This window comes from Rutilus rutilus, assembly GCF_951802725.1.
Source record: "Rutilus rutilus genome assembly, chromosome: 13".
Classification (NCBI taxonomy): domain Eukaryota; kingdom Metazoa; phylum Chordata; class Actinopteri; order Cypriniformes; family Leuciscidae; genus Rutilus; species Rutilus rutilus.
In genome coordinates, this window is record NC_140218.1 from 29,790,656 (window position 1) to 29,807,949 (window position 17,294).

Here is a 17,294-nt window from a genome sequence, read left to right on the forward strand (position 1 = left end):
ACTGGATCAGGATGAGTGATCTAGGAACAGAAGAAGCAGAAATGGACCTGCTCCAAAGGACTCTTTTGGCAGACCAAATCAAACCTTTGGAGATGCGTCTAGATATGACTGTTGAATTCCATAATGATAATTGCTTCAAGGCATCTGCCCAACTTCTCGTGTACAGTGTGGGAGGAAATTCTCTATGCAAACCACACATCAACACTTTGCATTCACTGTACATGTGTTTTTGCTTCTTAAAGACGCTAATTGTCCATGATGATCCATTTTATGACATTGAAGTTTGCATATCGACTACATGAAGTCTTTGAGGGAAATCATATTTTTGAGAACATCAAAAAAAAAAAAGAAATGAAAGAGAACAAAGAAATAATGAAATGATACTTTGAAAATGAAGCCCACTGACATTTTCTTTAGCAGCGTGACACTAATTTCACGATAATTTTCACCACCTTTCCCATTCTTATTACTGTAATGCAAAAACCTCATTCTATTACAAAACAAAAGCAATGCACAAAAATGTAAACTGTGAAGTTGCACAGCTTTTAATTAGTTAATTAAAAGTATAGAATTACAGTAATTGTACTATTATAAAAAATAAATAAAAAAAATCTGTATTACAGAAATGAGAATCTAATGAGAATCACAACTGTGAATAATGGGAAACAAAAGATATCAACATCTGGAATATGTATGATCAGTTAAAAGTGTGGGAATGTGCTTAATTTGTATATATATATATATATATATATATATATATATATATATATTACAATTAAGCACATTCCCGCCATATATACTGCTACAATGTCAAAATAAATCTTTATGGTCATTCACAGGCTTGATATTCTTCATGCAAAATATAATCTCTTTATTTTTTCTTTTGTTCTTGGTGATTTTTCATTTTTGTGAGATTCACTGCTTTATTGTTGTTAACAAACATGCACAATTAAATAAAACAGACTAAAAACCAATTAGGACACAACTATTACAAATAAATCAAATGATCACTGTAAGTCCTCTATTATGTAAATGGTCTTACTCAAGGTAAACTGAGGTAAACTTATTCGTGATAGCAGGACACTTCTGCCAACACAAAAGCTATACATCATGCCAAATGTTTGGCTGAACAGAAACTAGAGAGAGAGTGGGTAGTCTCTACAGAATCAGAGCTCACAGTTATGCCATGGTGCACAATATTGCTCAAAACAACAAAATAATATTAACAAGAAACATTGTTTTGTGTCCTTGTATTTAGATAAAAGGACCTTGAATACAGTTTGACATCGTGTCCTGATTTGATTTTTAGTATGTCCAAAACACAGCAATGTTACAGCAATTTTAATAGTTTCTTCAATCTTGCAGTTGTTTGCATAATAGTGCTTGTATATGTATCAGTGTGGCATCATTAAATATTAGATAAGCTGACCTTTTACTGACAGGATCAGTTACCAGGAGAAAGATGGTTTCTCATAGAGAATGAAAAAGTTTCCTCATCATCAGCAATCCAACATAATTTCATTTGTATTCTGAATAGCGCCTATGGAGGATTGATTACAAGATTAACCTTCCTGCTCCCTCAAAACAACAGCTAATTAATATCGAATTATCAGAAAATGCACATACATGTATAGAGTTGGTCAAAAAAAGTCTGGAACACTTAAGATTTTTTTGAAAGAAGACTCTTATGCTTACCAAGGCTGCATTTATATGAGCAAAATATTTCTGTTTTCATTTATTTTAAAGAAAGTAAAACTGTATCTATTCGCAGCAGCGTTCTTTATTAACACACTCATAACATATTAAATCACTCTAAATAAAACACACAAAAAAATATATATATAATGAATCTCTGAGACAATCAGAAGCTGTAAAAAGGCTGTCATCGTCATATTTGACAAGATGACCCAGGTTTAGAAAGTCCCTTGTATGGTCCTCGAGGGAACGATCCCCCTGGGAGAGGAGGAGAAGCTGGACCGCTGCTGTTTTCATATTTCTGTCACAGCTGGCTGACGCGGTGAAGAAAATAAAGCTGGATCTATTCGCAGCAGCGTTCTTTAAGACACTCAGAAAGAAACAAATCAATCTAAAAAAACACGGACAAAACAGTCAAGACTATGGAACAAAGACTAACTGAAAACAAGCTCAATACATACTAACGCCAACCAATCAACGAAACGATGAACAGGTGCAGTGTCGTAGTCAAACGATAAGTCACCAATGAGACAAATGCAAACAAAGGATTTATTTGGACATTTAGAACAGCTAACTGCTAAACTGCTAGATACATAAATACATTTAGTAACACAACTAACAGTTGATGTTAAAGCTCACAAGCCTTTTGAATTGTCACACTGTTATGAGTTCTTTCATTGTTTGTAACTGATACCTCTGAAGCTGGTACCTCAGCCTGTTCTGCCTCATAACCTTGTGTGCATAACGTTGACAAACTGCAGCTGTTCAACAAGTCTGCAGTTGACAGATAATGTAAAACGTCACAGTCAGACGACCAAGGACTATCGCCCTCTCTAGCCTTCGCAACTAGCTTCCTATTCCCTTTACACAGCCGTTTGCCAGGACTTTATCCCATACATGAGAAAACTACATAAATAAGCTCAACCCTATCTCAGGCCCTCAGCTATAACAAAATTGGGCACAATAATATAGTTATGGCAAATACACTTTTCTGCTTTATGGTGGGATTTATTCAAGGTTCTGCTTTTGTAAAGAGCGTATGGGCTCACTGAAGGGACAAATGTAAGACACTGACCGGTGACACTTCGGCTCAGCAGGATAAATCCGCTGGAATGGTTGGGTCAGCACTCGTAATGCTTGAATGAGAACTGCAGCCAAGAATTTTGCCGTCTAAGGCAGGTATTTTGCCTTGTAATTTTATTGCTGTCTAAGAGAGGGAAGACTTTGGCTGATATGATGACAACGTGTTTCTATAGGGGCTTTGCAGATGAAACACTCTATCTGTGATTTATTTTGTTGGGGTTTGATGGCATGCCTTTAGGGGCATGGTTTTGGACAGAAGGGGTGGTTGAAGTTAGCAAAATGCTAACAGCATAACAGCACCACTATGTTGTTTAGGATAATTCAGCCCTCTCCAGGGTTATTATAATTAACAGAAATGAAAACTCAAATCATAAAAAAAAACACTAAAAACATGTTACTTGAAATAAAACAAACATTTTAACTTGATGTAGACCTACTAAAATAACTAAAACTGAAATATAAATTATAAAACTTTAATTCAAATTAAACCATAATAGTATCTTAATGTTACTAAAATAATCTCTCCAATACTTTCCCATTATTTAATCTTTTCTCTGTGAAATTATTTCTTGATGAATAAAGCTAGACAAGAGACAGTGAGACATGAGAGCTAAACATATACTCAAGGGCTGCATCCGAAATCGCATACGTCCCTACCATACAGTGGGAGAAAAACAGTATGACAAAAAAAGTATGACAAATCTATTGGCCCTGACTGAGACCTGGATCAGACCAGATGGCACTGCCACACCTGCTGCCCTCTCCACTAACTTTCTCACACACCCCTCGCCTGACCGGGAGGGGTGGAGGTACTGGTCTGCTCATCTCCAACGATTGGTAATTTGATCCTTTACAATCTCTGTGTGACAACAGCTAATTTGAATAGGATTCAATTACTATCACCACTCCTATTAAAATCCATTTTGTAGTCTTTTACTTACAAAATATAGTCTTTGACTTACAAGTAGACATGGCAGTTTCTTGGAGGAGTTGGACATGTTACTCTCATCCTTCCCTGAGGATGGTACTCCTCTCGTAGTTCTTTGAGACTTCAACAACAACATAGAAAAGCTTCAGGCTGCTGAATTCCAGTATCTACTGCGGCCACTCACAAATCAGGTAACCAATCGGACCTTATTTACATGTGTTACTGCTCCACTGACACTGGACACTCCACTGCACACCTCAGATCACTTCCTCCTCACTCTTAACCTCAACCTATCTCAGGACACAACACACATTCCTCCACAGGTCACCTTTCGGCGAAACCTACGCTCACTCTCACCCTCCCGCCTATCCTCTTTGGTCCCATCCACACTTCCTCCCCCTAATCAGCTCTCATCACTAGATACTAACAGTGCAACTGATACTCTTTTCTCCACTCTAACATCATCCCAGGACAATTTCTGTGCCCTTTCATCCAGGACAGCCCACGCCACCCCCTCTGCCCCCTGGTTATCTGAATTCCCTTGCAAACATAGTTCTAAACTAAGGACTGCAGAAAGTGTGTAAATCGAAAGATTCCACTTACCTTGGTCTGTAACAATCACTCCTCTCTTCCTTCTCAGCTAATGTCTCTACTGCTAAAATGACTTACTACCACAACAAAATTAACAATTCTTCCGACTCTTCTGCTTTTCAAAACATTCTCCTCTCTTCTTATCCCTCCTCCTCCTCCTCCTCCTCCTCCTCCTCCTCCTCCTTCATCAACTCTAACAGATGACGATTTTTCCACATTCAACAACCACCATCAGTGGCCAATTTACCACACCACAAACTGACACACACATCTTAACAGCTAACACACAAATTTTCCCTTCCTTCTCTCTGCTCTCAGAGGCAGACATCTCCAAACGTATCCTTTCCAATCACTCTGTGGAAAATTACAGACCGGTATCCCTTCTTCCATTGATTGCTAAAACACTTGAAAGAGTTGTTTTCAACCAAGTCTCTACCTTTCTTACACAGAACAACCTCATGGACAACAGCCAATATGGTTTTAAAAGCGGCCACTCATCTAAAACCGCCCTACTCTCGGCTGTTGAAGCTCTGAGGCTGGCAAGAGCAGCTTCCAAATCCTCAGTTGTCATCCTGCTGGATCTGTCTGCTGCGTTTGACAGTTAACTAACCACCAGATCCTCCTGTCAATCCTAAAGACGAAGGGCATCTCAGGAACCGCACTCCAGTGGTTCAAGTCTTACCTCTCAGGTAGGTCCTTTAGGATGTCGTGGAGGTGTGAGGTGTCTAAGTCGCAACATCTAGCTACTGGGGTGCCTCAGGGCTCAGTGCATGGACCACTTCTCTTCTCCATCTACATGTCATCACTAGGATCTGTCATTCAGAAACATGGTTTCTCCTATCATTGTTATGCTGACGACACACAACCTCTCATTCCAACCAGAGGATCCGACATTAGCTGCTCGCATCTCAGCCTGCCTGACAGACATTTCTTGCTGGATGAAGGACCACCACCTTCAACTAAACCTTGCAAAGACAGATCTGCTTGTGGTCCCGGACAACCCAACACTACACCACAGCTTTTCCATTCAGCTAGGTTCATCAGCCAGGAACATTTGAGTTGTGATTGATGATCAATTGAACTTCACAGACCACATTGCTAGAACTGACCGGTCCTGCAGATTTGCCTTGTACAACATTAGGAGGATCAGGCCCTTCTTATCAGAACATGCTACACATCTCCTTGTCCAAACTCTTGTTCTATCCAGACTGGACTATTGTAATGCTCTGTTGGCAGGTCTTCCAGCTTGCACTGTCAAACCTCTGCAACTGATCCAGAATGCTGCAGCTAGAGAGGTATTTAACGAGCTGAAGAGAGCACACTTCACACCTCTCCTCATAAAATTGCACTGGTTGCCAATTGCCGCTCTCATCAAATTCAAGTCACTGATGCTTGGCTACAGAACAACCACTGGCTCTGCTCCTTTTTACCTAAACTCGTTACTCCAGACTTATATTCCATCCAGAAACTTGCGTTCTGCAATTGAAAGTCGCCTCGTGGTGCCATCTCAAAGAGGCACAAAATCACTTTCACAGACCTTCAACTGGATTGTTCCCTAATGGTGGAATGACCTGCCTAACTCAACCCGAGCTGCTGAGTCCGTAGCCATTTTCAAGAAATGACTGAAGACGCATCTTTTTCTGCAACATTCGATCCATTAATACTAACACTTTCTTTTCTTTTCTATTTTCTTTCTTTTCTATTCCATATCTATTAAAAAATGACACCTACTGTGTTAGACTAAACTGGGAATGGTCACAGCACTTACCTATTGTTGTTAGTTTTATTGCTTCTATTATTCTCCTCATTTGTAAGTCGCTTTGGATAAAAGCGTCTGCTAAATGACTAAATGTAAATATAAATGAATCATGCTTTTAGATTTCTGTCATTTAGGGTGCAATTAAGCAGGGGCCCCTTCATGATCATTGATATGATAAGATATGATATGATATATGTATCTGATCTGATCTGATATATGTTACAGCAGGGCTCTGACCCTATGAAGGTATATATAATATAATATAATATAATATAATATAATATAATATAATATAATATAATATAATATAATATAATATAATATATAAATAAAATAAAACACTTTTATAAACCCTGTGTCCTGTTGTCAGATTGACATCCATTAAAAATGGGCAAATTTGCAATCGTAATAATCCTGCATTTAAAATCCTACTTTGAAGGCAAGAGACACTCTTATTTCTCATTTTCATATGACGACTAAAAACATCTTCCAGAACATTTATCACAGTTGCACTGCTATTGCATCACTCACAGGGATTGTAAGGTGCTCGATCACAGTAGAAACCTTGAATGAGGATGAAGATTGCAGTGGTGAGTGTGATTCAGAGCAATGGAATCAGCAGCAGTCTGACCTGGGGCTCTTCCCAGCCTCTGCTTCATCATCCGCCTCCTCACGCTCAAAGAGCAGTAGCTCTCCCTAATTAAATTGTTTTAATTAAATTAACGAGCATCACAAGCCAGACTCCAGCTGACCAACTTCAACCTTAGTTCAACTCATAAATCACTCAAATGATTGCATTATGGTTTGCCGATAGGGCAGAAATAACAAAATGTCATGTTTGATTTGATGAAATCGTTAAATATCATGATTCTGTCCAGACAAGTGTTAGGGATATGAAGTGCTGTCAGTGATTCAGTTAATCTCATGTTGTGTCCACTGTTGTAAGACTATTTTTTTCCTATGCAGTTGCTAGGGTGTTGCAAGGATGCTCTGGCAGCAATACAAGTCTATGAAAATTTGTTGTCCATTTAATCACCCAACAGAAGAAAATCTTTAAGTCCAGTTGCTTAACCCTGTAAAGACTGACATATGAAAATAATAGTCAGAAAAAAAAATATATTTTTAAAGTAGGGGAAGACCTCTCTTTAACAAGCTGCATGATTTGACATATTGTTCATCCAGTTATGCAGTTTAATAATAGGGTTTAAATCAATGACCTTTTGTATGAGTAATAACATTAATAATAGTGATGCTTGCATTGCCAAACACCAGTAATTATGTACTGAGAATGACAGACAGGGCTGAATGTGTATTTAATCATTCAAATATGTCAAAAGTACCATTTAAACGAGCTGTATAGGCTTATTGCTTTTTGAACTGTAAAAAGAGAAAAGAGAGAGAGAGAAATAAAAAACAGAGGAAGAGACAGCGAAAGACTGACAAACAAATAGTCAAAAAGCATAAAGGAGTATAAAGGGAAGTTTAGTTCCACAGCATAAGCGTGACATTTTTCGACTGAATTCCAATACAAACCAATTATTTGCTTATTATGTAATGCAAGGTACTCAAAATACCATTGTAAAACATCATACCTTTAGTGGTTTTTTTTTACCAATCTAAAAGGGGGTTTAATTTTCAAAGCACAGTGCTCAGTATTTTTGTCTTGATTTCCAGTAGAGAAGGTCATTCTGGTCAAGTCAGTCAAGTACCTGCAGCACATTTTTTTTAGCGTCTCGTTTCATCAGCATCTCATTGCTGCACCTCGCTGTCACGCTACGAATGATTGTCACCGTGAACTTTTTCTTGACACAAACTGCTGCCTGACGAATTAGTAGACATGACACCATAACACCAATTAGAAAATGAGAAATGAGTTAACACATTTGAGTTTATTTGATACTAAGATGTCACTTGTTGGCAAAAAAGACACACAATAGTGATAGAAAATCATCCTTAAAGGTCCCATGACATGAAAATTTCACTTTATGAGTTTTTTTAACATGAGTTCCCCTAGCCTGCCTGTGGTCCCCCAGTGGCTAGACATTTTGATAGGTGTAAACCAAGCCCTGGGTATTTTTGAGAAAATGAAAGCTCAGACGGGCAAATCTAGAATCTTCCCTTTATGTCGTCATAAGGGGAAAGGTTACCTCCCCTTTCTCTTCTTTGCCCGCAAAAAGAATTTGGCCCGCCCATGAGAAAATGAGCTGCGCGAGCGCGATATTGTTTTTTCCTCGAGAGACATCATGGCTTGCAAACGAGCGAAGCATGGCAGTTGCTCAGTGTTTGGATGTACAAATGAACACAAAAGTATTTTTTTAGATCCTTCATCCGAGCCTCTGAAGAACCAGTGGGTTATGTGAATTTCTGATGTGTAATTGTTCAAGTTCAGACAGATAATCTTTCTCTCAAAATTGTTCAATACTGTTTATGCATCAGTAAATCAAGCCAGTGACTAAAATATCAACTTCACATCGTTTCTCTTAGTAGGATGAAAATAATCTTATTTAAACTGTGATTAAAATATATACAGAAAGTGATCAAAGAACAATCCCTTTCCAATCGCCCAAGCTGTCAATCACACAGCGCGAGTTTATCTGGACACTTGCCAAAACTCGTTATGAAATCAATGACGCTGTTACGCTGCACAACAAAGCTCTTACTGTACGTGCATCATGTTTGCATTGGTGAAAGCATTAATGAGAGTGCAGAAACTGCGTTGCAATGATAAGATCTTCATTCACGCGATCAACAGGCTGTCATCTGCTCAGTGCTCATCACTGCAACCTTTTATGTGATGGGAATAGATCTAAATACTTAAAAAACTTTGCACGATTTGTTAATCTCGATAGCTGTAATAGTAAAAACGTGTAATAGCTGTAATAGTAAAAGTATTCGAGAGAGTTCCACATGTAATGCTAGCTATTTCATATGCAGCAGTGGGCGTTTACACTGAAGTCTCACAGCAGACCCGCCCCTTCAAACAGAGTGTTCAAATCAGAGGCTAAAATCAGGCTAGGAAAAATGCCTTTCATTTATAAATTATTAAAAAAAATTATCTTAAAAACATACTAACATTATAAGGGCACCCCAGGCAACATTATAAAATAATAAAATAATCCATGTCATGGGACCTTTAAAACAGGATATTGTAACAGATAGTCCACTGAAGGCTAACAGAGTTGAACCCATGTCCAGTTTATTAATAAATGGGAAACAAGATACAAAACAAACAGAACTAAGACACGACATAAACATGAGCACTAGAACTTGACTTGAGCATGACTATAACAGACTTGACAAACTCACCAACAGCAGGTTACATGAACAAAGCTAGACAAGAGACAATGGGAACACAAGAGCAACAACCGAAATCGAATACTTCCATAGGCGAAAAACAGTACATGACAAAAAAAAGAATTTTGTCAGAATTCATAGTATTCATAAAAGTGTAGGCGAAAAGTACTCGGATGACCTAATACTTCTGGCGAGATCCTGAAGTGTACGATGAACACTTTACTAACCCATGAGGCCATAGGAGAGGATTTGTGAATGGCAGTGAAGCGATGCAACTGACACTGGTAGATCACGTGATAACAACATGGCGAATGTAGTACATCCAGATTATACTACACACACTCATACTATAATAGAACACACGTTTTTAGTGGTCGTGAAATAATTATTCAAAATAAGGACATACTCAAGAGAGTATGCGAGACTTAGGCTTACGATGCTTTTGGGAAACGCAGCCCAGAACAAAACACATGAAGCAAAGGAAGCACATGACATGACAGGAAACATGAGAACTTCAAAATAAAAGACTTGAAAACATGAACAAAAAATCTAGAACAGACGTGACATATACATTTACTGAAGAGTGTTTAAATACAATAAAACTAATTTTCAGAGAATAAATCTTCATTTGTTGACATTTTTAGCGCAATTTTCCACCGGACAAAATTGCGATTGTTAACTCATGATTTCTGTTCTGTCTGTGCGCACCAATCTTGCACTTCTATCTACTCCTCAACCAGACCACCTAGAGACTTCGGGTTTTCGGCATTATGTTAAGGAAGGTCTAATCTCGGGAACGCACAAAAAAAATCCAGGAAAAGATTTTGGATTTCCTGGAAATTCCAGAAAAAATTCCGTTTTTTGCTAATTTCTCGGCAACCATAATAGCTATCGAGTTGAAACAAATTGCAATCGATAGCTTCTAAAATTTACAATAATATTATAAAAAAAGAATTGATCAAAAATCTTTCCTTTATGCTTCAAAAATTTATTAAAACTTTATATGAAGGGAAATAAGAAAAATATTGCCTTTTCACCTATAAAACTATTGTTCCACAGAAATACGTAAGGAAGGTATTCACAAGAGTCATGAGCACAATTAATTCCACTGAATTACGGCAAGAAATCAATGAAGGTATCGATCAAGATTTGGAGAAGGAGCAAGAATATATGAGAAAACGACAAGAGGTTGTTGCAAAATAAATGGAAGAACGTTCAGCAAAGCGACAAAAGATGGCGACATCCACACCAACGGCTTCCTCATCAGGCGTATCTGATTTCTACGATGACTCGTGGCTTTCAGAGGATGTTTTGGCAAATATCTCGAAAGCAGAAGAAGAGTTTACAAAGTCACAAGCCAATAGTCAAGCAGAAAAGAAGGAAGAATCTGAAGAGGACAAAGCAGAAAAGGAAGCTGATACAGAGAAAATCGAGGATATTGAGTGAACACAAGATGTAAAAAATAATGAGCTAATAAAAAAAATGATGTTCAACTAGTCAAGTGATTATGCCTTTTTTATTATCCATTGCTGATTTGATTTCAGAAAGTTCATTTGAATTTACAGAGAAAGTTATATTCTCGAGCAACTTATTTTCTCTTTCATTTACTATCTCTTAGTGTTGTGATCCCATGACGTGAGAAAATTGCGCTAAAACACTCACTGAGTTTTTATTACTTGTTTTTTTTGCTTACATTTTTTATTTTTAAAAAAGGTTTAAACTATGTACATAGGTCTTAATATCTTGCACATTTTTATTTAAAAATAAATGTATCTTGTCTTAAGGATGCTTAGATATTTTTTCCAAGAGAACAAGACTCTGATTACAAAACAGATTTTTTTCTTTTCAATGTAGCTGTGACTGCAGACTATATTTCTGTACCTCAGCAGCACAGTCACAAATAGCAATGACAGCAAGCAAATACGACAGAAACAGAAAGCTGAACACAGACCGACTATCAGCCGAAACACAAAGTGATAACCATTCTATAACCATTCTGTATGCCATTACTGTCAAACGCAAGAAGAATGAGAAGAATCTATACTGTAGTCCCAATAGTACAGAGGAGCTTAATATCAAGATCCTACAGCTCACCACATAATGCCAGAGGATGCAGGAACAGGAAGTCCCGCTGTAAAAAACAAACCGTCTGAGACAGTGAACACGTACCAGACAGTCAGGACATCACACACTCGGACATGAGGACATGCACTGGCTGAAAACTCCTTGTTCTCCAGCAAAGCCAACTGCATGTTTTCATCTTTACTTTTTGTTCTGTTACTGCTGATCAGTGTCAAATGGATTACAAACTTTAATTGAATTAATTGGATGATATGCCAATTGTTTAATTGAATTCATCACAACTAGCCACATAAATTAAATTTGATGAGATAGTTGACTATGGTAATTTAATAACATTACATTATTGTGGCAGATGAAATCTTTGAATATACAAATAAAAGTGGCATTTAAAGTCTGTGGAAGCCCCTTTGAGATTCTGGAAAAAAATGTACCTTTCTTGGACAATCCAAAGTGAAATTACGATGTCAAGACATGTGAAGAATCCATACGACATTGGCTCCGGCTCCTATCTCACACGTAGATGTGTTCCAGAATTGATCCCGGAAATGTTACAAGGGTCTGATACCAGGAATAAATTCCTAGCTTGCATTCACACAGAAGGCTCTCTGTAATTTTAAGGAATTCAAGGCCAGTGTGAATGTAGCTTTAGGTCCGTTCACACATGGGGCATATTCTTGCAATTCGTCTTTTGGCCATTCAATAATTACGGTATCTGTGCATTCTGCAAACAAATAAATAATTTATTCGTAACTATCAATTTAAGTAAAATAAAAAACCTGACATAAAATACTTTTAGTTTAGAAATGAAAACATGAATCATACAACATATTCAACATTCAATCACAACTGAAATTGCTAAAAACATTAGTGTTTTTTCTAATCTCTTAACTCTGGTAGGTTAAGGGATGTTCCTACCATTTATCCTCAAACGTACGCCCATATTAAAAACAGATCTTGTCCTTAGGCATTTCATTACTGATGGTTGAACATTTCCGCTGGAACGGCATCTGATTGAGCTCAGTGAGATGAAAATGAGTGTTCCCCGCACATCCCAGCGGCTCCAGACCGCTCTGTTTGCCATTTAATGAGTTTTTTTTGTGGCCCTTGGGTCGAAGCTGGACGCACAAACAAATGCGAGGGTGGAAACTATTCAAAGACTATAAAGCGACTGCTCACATCACATATACTAAATCAGCTCGCAGATTTGTAGATTACAACTGAAATGTCACACATACTAATTTCAAATCAGTGTATGACTTATACTCAAACAAATTTGTAAGACTGTTGTACAACAAACATTTTCACAAACCACCCCCCTAATATAGCTCTGGGTGGACTCCTTTTAACAAGTTTCATGGGCTTGTTTTAGCCTCAGTGCTTTATCCTCAAGATAAAGCTGATGTTCCTCATTAATTACGAATTTAATGTTTCAGTTTATTGTCACCGCTATGGCTCTTCAATTAAGCAGCTGTTTTTACGGAGGGCAATACGGATTCACTGCACCGTGACAAACAGGCGCACAACCACACCCTCTTTTCAGAGATACACATTAGCCAAATAAGCTAGTTTCACACTGGCTTCCTCTACTCGTGGATGGATGTCACTGATGCAGATATGGCCACATCTGAGGTACAACTTCTGGGTAGGAGCTAAGGCTCTACCTGAGCTGATGCTGAATTAGTGTGGTTAGTGCTGGTTTGGTGGTAGACTAATTAGAGTATGGTGTTACCAATGAAAAGGTCATGGAACTGTGTTCTAGATATAAATTTGATATTGATATGAGGGTAGGTATGCAGGCATATATTCAGAGGCATAAGGTACTGTAAGAAGTACATACAACAATGCAACAATAATAAAGCAATGCATTGACATTTACTTTTTACTTTTGATACTTAAGTACTTTTAAAACCGAGTACTTCTGTACTTTTACTTAAGTAAAAATCGTTTTTTACAACTTTTACTTGTAACGGAGTGATATTTGACCTGTACTTTCACTCAAGTAAAGAAGTTGCATTCTTTGTCCACCTCTGAATTAGAGTATGGTGTTACCAATGGAACAGGAAATTCTATTCCCAGGAAATGTGTGTTCATAAAAATGCTTTGGATAGCGGGTTTGCCAAATGTGTACAAGTAAATTCTGACTTAGATTATTAACATGACTTGACTTCAAATTACTTTTCTTCAAATGAGATTGCAAAGTGTTACTGAAGAATCTTTCAGCAGTTTTTGATGGGGTACAACATTGTTAAGCTCATTGGTTCTTGCGTGTCACGTGACTTGTCATGATGTCATAAAGTGATCGCATTACCGCAGAATACTTTGATTAAACCACTGGACTTTTATGTCTTCTTTATGTCCAACTTCTAGCTTTAAACTTTTGGACCCCATTGACTTTGTATGGACAAAATGGCTGTTTTTATAGAGCTTGTCCTGTATGCAGCTTCACAACCATGTAAGGGTAAGAAGCAGCATTGACATTCTGCTAAAAATCTTTTTTTTTGTGACAAAAAAATCACAGGGTTTGAGCGAATGAGGGTAAGTATGATAACTTTGTAAGAACACTCATTTCTTGATTGAGTTTGAAACAGAGCACTGTCAATAAGGACACGGCAGTGATGGTTCCCAGACTAATGAGCTATATCCCGAAAGTAGGCATTTCTCCTCATAAAGAAGAAGAGAGGGGTATTCCACAGCAATTTTGCCCTTTTTTCTGTCTGAATTGACCTCTCTAACACAATCCCACGGGGCAACTTATAAATAATGTTCTCCTGCCATTAAAAGCTACGATCCATTGTAGTACTGACCATCACTTGTGTCTTATCGAGTGTAATTCATCATAACGCAAAACTGTTTTGCGAGACCAGATGGGAACAAGTGTCCATGATGATAAATGACACTAGCTGTTTTATGATTTCTCTCAGATTTATTATTGGTCAGCTGCATACTGGGAAGATACTGTTTTCATTTTTTGAATAATGATACTAGTTATTTTTAATACATTAGTTACCAATCCGCTGACAGACACCATCAAATATAGATGAAGTGAAAAGTTTACTTGACATTCTATCTTTATCATCATAGAAAAATCATTGGATAAACATTCCTCATGTTCAAGTCCAAAAATGTACCTATATACACAATTCACTGCAGTTTCAATCTGAAATCAGTGTTTTACTGACAGTAAAACACCAGCAAAATTGTATTTCTTTTCACACAAATTATGATTACAGGGGCAGATTATTGATTAATTAGAGTTCCTTGCACAATACTATGTTATGACTATAGTGCATTAACATTTTATAGCTACTCATTGGACATTTAGTTTCCGAACTTCCGAGATACTGTAAGTAAAACAGACTTCAGAGACAATGGATAAAAATGAGAAAAGGATCCTATAGTTATCTCACTTGTGTCTCCTCTGGCAGTTTCAGATCTCAACAATATTCAGAACTCTGAACCATCCCTTTAAGTTTACACTGATATTTCAGAGTAAAATCAACCTAGGGTCCTTTGCACCATGATCTCGAGCCAAACACCCCCCCAGAAGCCTTTTTTCCCTTGGGCGAACATTATTTAGAGATATCAGCCGGATGGCTTAGTGTAGGTGCTAATGGATCCAAGGATGTATCTCGTAAATTACCTCACTAATAATGCCCAGAATGGTACCAAACTTATACAGTAGTAGGTTCTGTACTCATAAAACGAGGCATTGGAAAGTTTGTAAGTACATCAGGAGTTTATTTAAATAACACTTGCCTGACGGCTCATGCTACTGCTAACCCGGACGTCGACGTCACTTCAGTGATTTGGGAAAGCGATGCATAAGGATGAAGTGTAACATCGAATTATTATTTTTTCCGAAGTGTTGACAACATAGTGTTAACTAATAATTGTTGCAAACTGGTACTACCAACAAAATATTAGTGCATTTCTGGAACTGGGCGTCGTTACACTACATCCTTATGCATCGCTTTCTGCCAGGACTTTTACATGCTTTTCCCAAATCACGGAAGTGACCTCGACGTCCAGGTTAGCAGTAGCATGAGCCGTCAGGCAAGAGTTATTTAAATAAACTCCTGATGTACTTACAAACTTTCCAATGCCTCGTTTTATGAGTACAAAACCTATTTGTACTACTGTATAAGTTTGGTACCATTCTGGCCATTATTAGTCGGGTAATTTACGAGATACATCCTTGGATCCATTAGCGTCTGCACTAAGCAATTCGGCTGATATCTCTAAATAAGCTCTAACTTTAATAATGTTCGACCAAGGGGGGAAAAAAGGGTGGGTGGGGGGGTGTTTGGCTCGAGGTCATGGTGCAAAGGACCCTAGGTTGATTTTGCTCCGAACCATCCCTTTAAATAGAAAGACCAAATTATCCGAGCTGATGTATCTACATTAAATGTATAGCTCTAACTGAACACCAATGTTTATCTCATTTGATTCTATTGTATCTAAGGAATTTTGTGATGTTCTCACGTTCCCCTGTAGCATCAGTAATAATTGAACATGCAGATGTCTTATATGAGGGCTAATCCTTCACATTTCATGTGTCAAACACATATGAACATACACACTTAACACAAGCACCCTAAAAAGGAGCAAAAACAACCCAACCGCTTCGATGCCTGCAACCAGAGTGATCAGCCAAGCTACAAAGCACAAATACACTCAACACATCTTCAAATTTCCCTTATATATCTAAGCTCAATGCCACACTGTACAGTACTCAAGCTCAAGGTCTGAAGCCTTGATGACACAGCATTTGTCCTTGAGAATGTCCCTTCCTTGTGATCCCCAGTCCTCTGCAGGAGAATCCCAAGAGAGAGAGGAAAAATGCTTGCCAGAGACAGAGAGAGAGAGAGAGAGAGAGAGAGAGAGAGAGAGCTGCCGAGTATCTAAGGAAGTTCACTTTTCATTCCACTGAGTCAAACTGACACTTCTAGCATCCAATATAACCACCAACTCAAGCGTTAAGCAGAAACACAATATACAGCAGCCAATGTGACAGGAAATGTAAAACCAGTTCAATCTGAGAATATTTGAGAAAGAAAAAAAAAATGCTGAATTGTCCACTATGGAAATATATGAAGAGCATTTTTATGTTTGAGAATAATGGTGATCATCAAGTTTTTTCTAAAGTGTTTTTGCAGAACACAAGATTGAAAAGTGCATTTAAACGAAAGCAAGCAGCATGTATTCTGTTTCCAGCCTCTCTCTGCTGTACCGCAGAGCTCTTTTAATGCACACCATTGTCTGTGGTCTCTCCCTGTGATCCGCTCTTACGGCAGCTGTACCAACGAGGCGCAGCATATTGTCTTGCCGCTGTTCGGTGGTGGAGAGGAGGGTGTCGTTCCCATTGCCCCTCCGGGGAAACACGGCAGCTGTCAGCGGGACTGACCTTTGGAAACTCTCCAGGAAAGAGACCAGCTCCCGTTGACGGACGGAGTAAACACCCACCAGCCGACAGCTCTCGGCTGACTTTGCCCTTGCGCACTGTTCCGGGACCAGCTTTCCGTGAGGGGTCTGTGACTCCAGCCTTTGTGAGGTGTGACAGAAAGCTGACCCAAAATCAGTGTGCAATACAAGTTCAACTAAACTAACCGATAAACGCTGATAGAGACGCGCCGACTGGGACAAACACTCCAAGCTCGGGACCATTGCAGCCCTTCCAATCAAACATCTTTAAGCATCACTAGGGATCACTTTAGAGACCACTTTTCTTCAGACTCAACCTATTAAAGATGCTTTAGAAGAGTTACCCAAGACTATCATATGTATGAATCACACTGCAGTACTCTAGTATTCAGCGAGGCCACTCTCGAACGGGCTTCCCTCTCCGTTGCACGATTAAGTCAT

At 38.3% G+C, this 17,294-nt stretch overlaps 1 protein-coding gene across 4 annotated transcripts in view; it reads right to left on the reverse strand.

Moving 5' to 3' along the window:
- The window catches only part of syt2a (synaptotagmin IIa), a 102,243-nt gene that overhangs the window by 36,143 nt on the left and 48,806 nt on the right, over nucleotides 1-17,294 (reverse strand). The gene's annotated exons all lie outside the window — the stretch shown is intronic.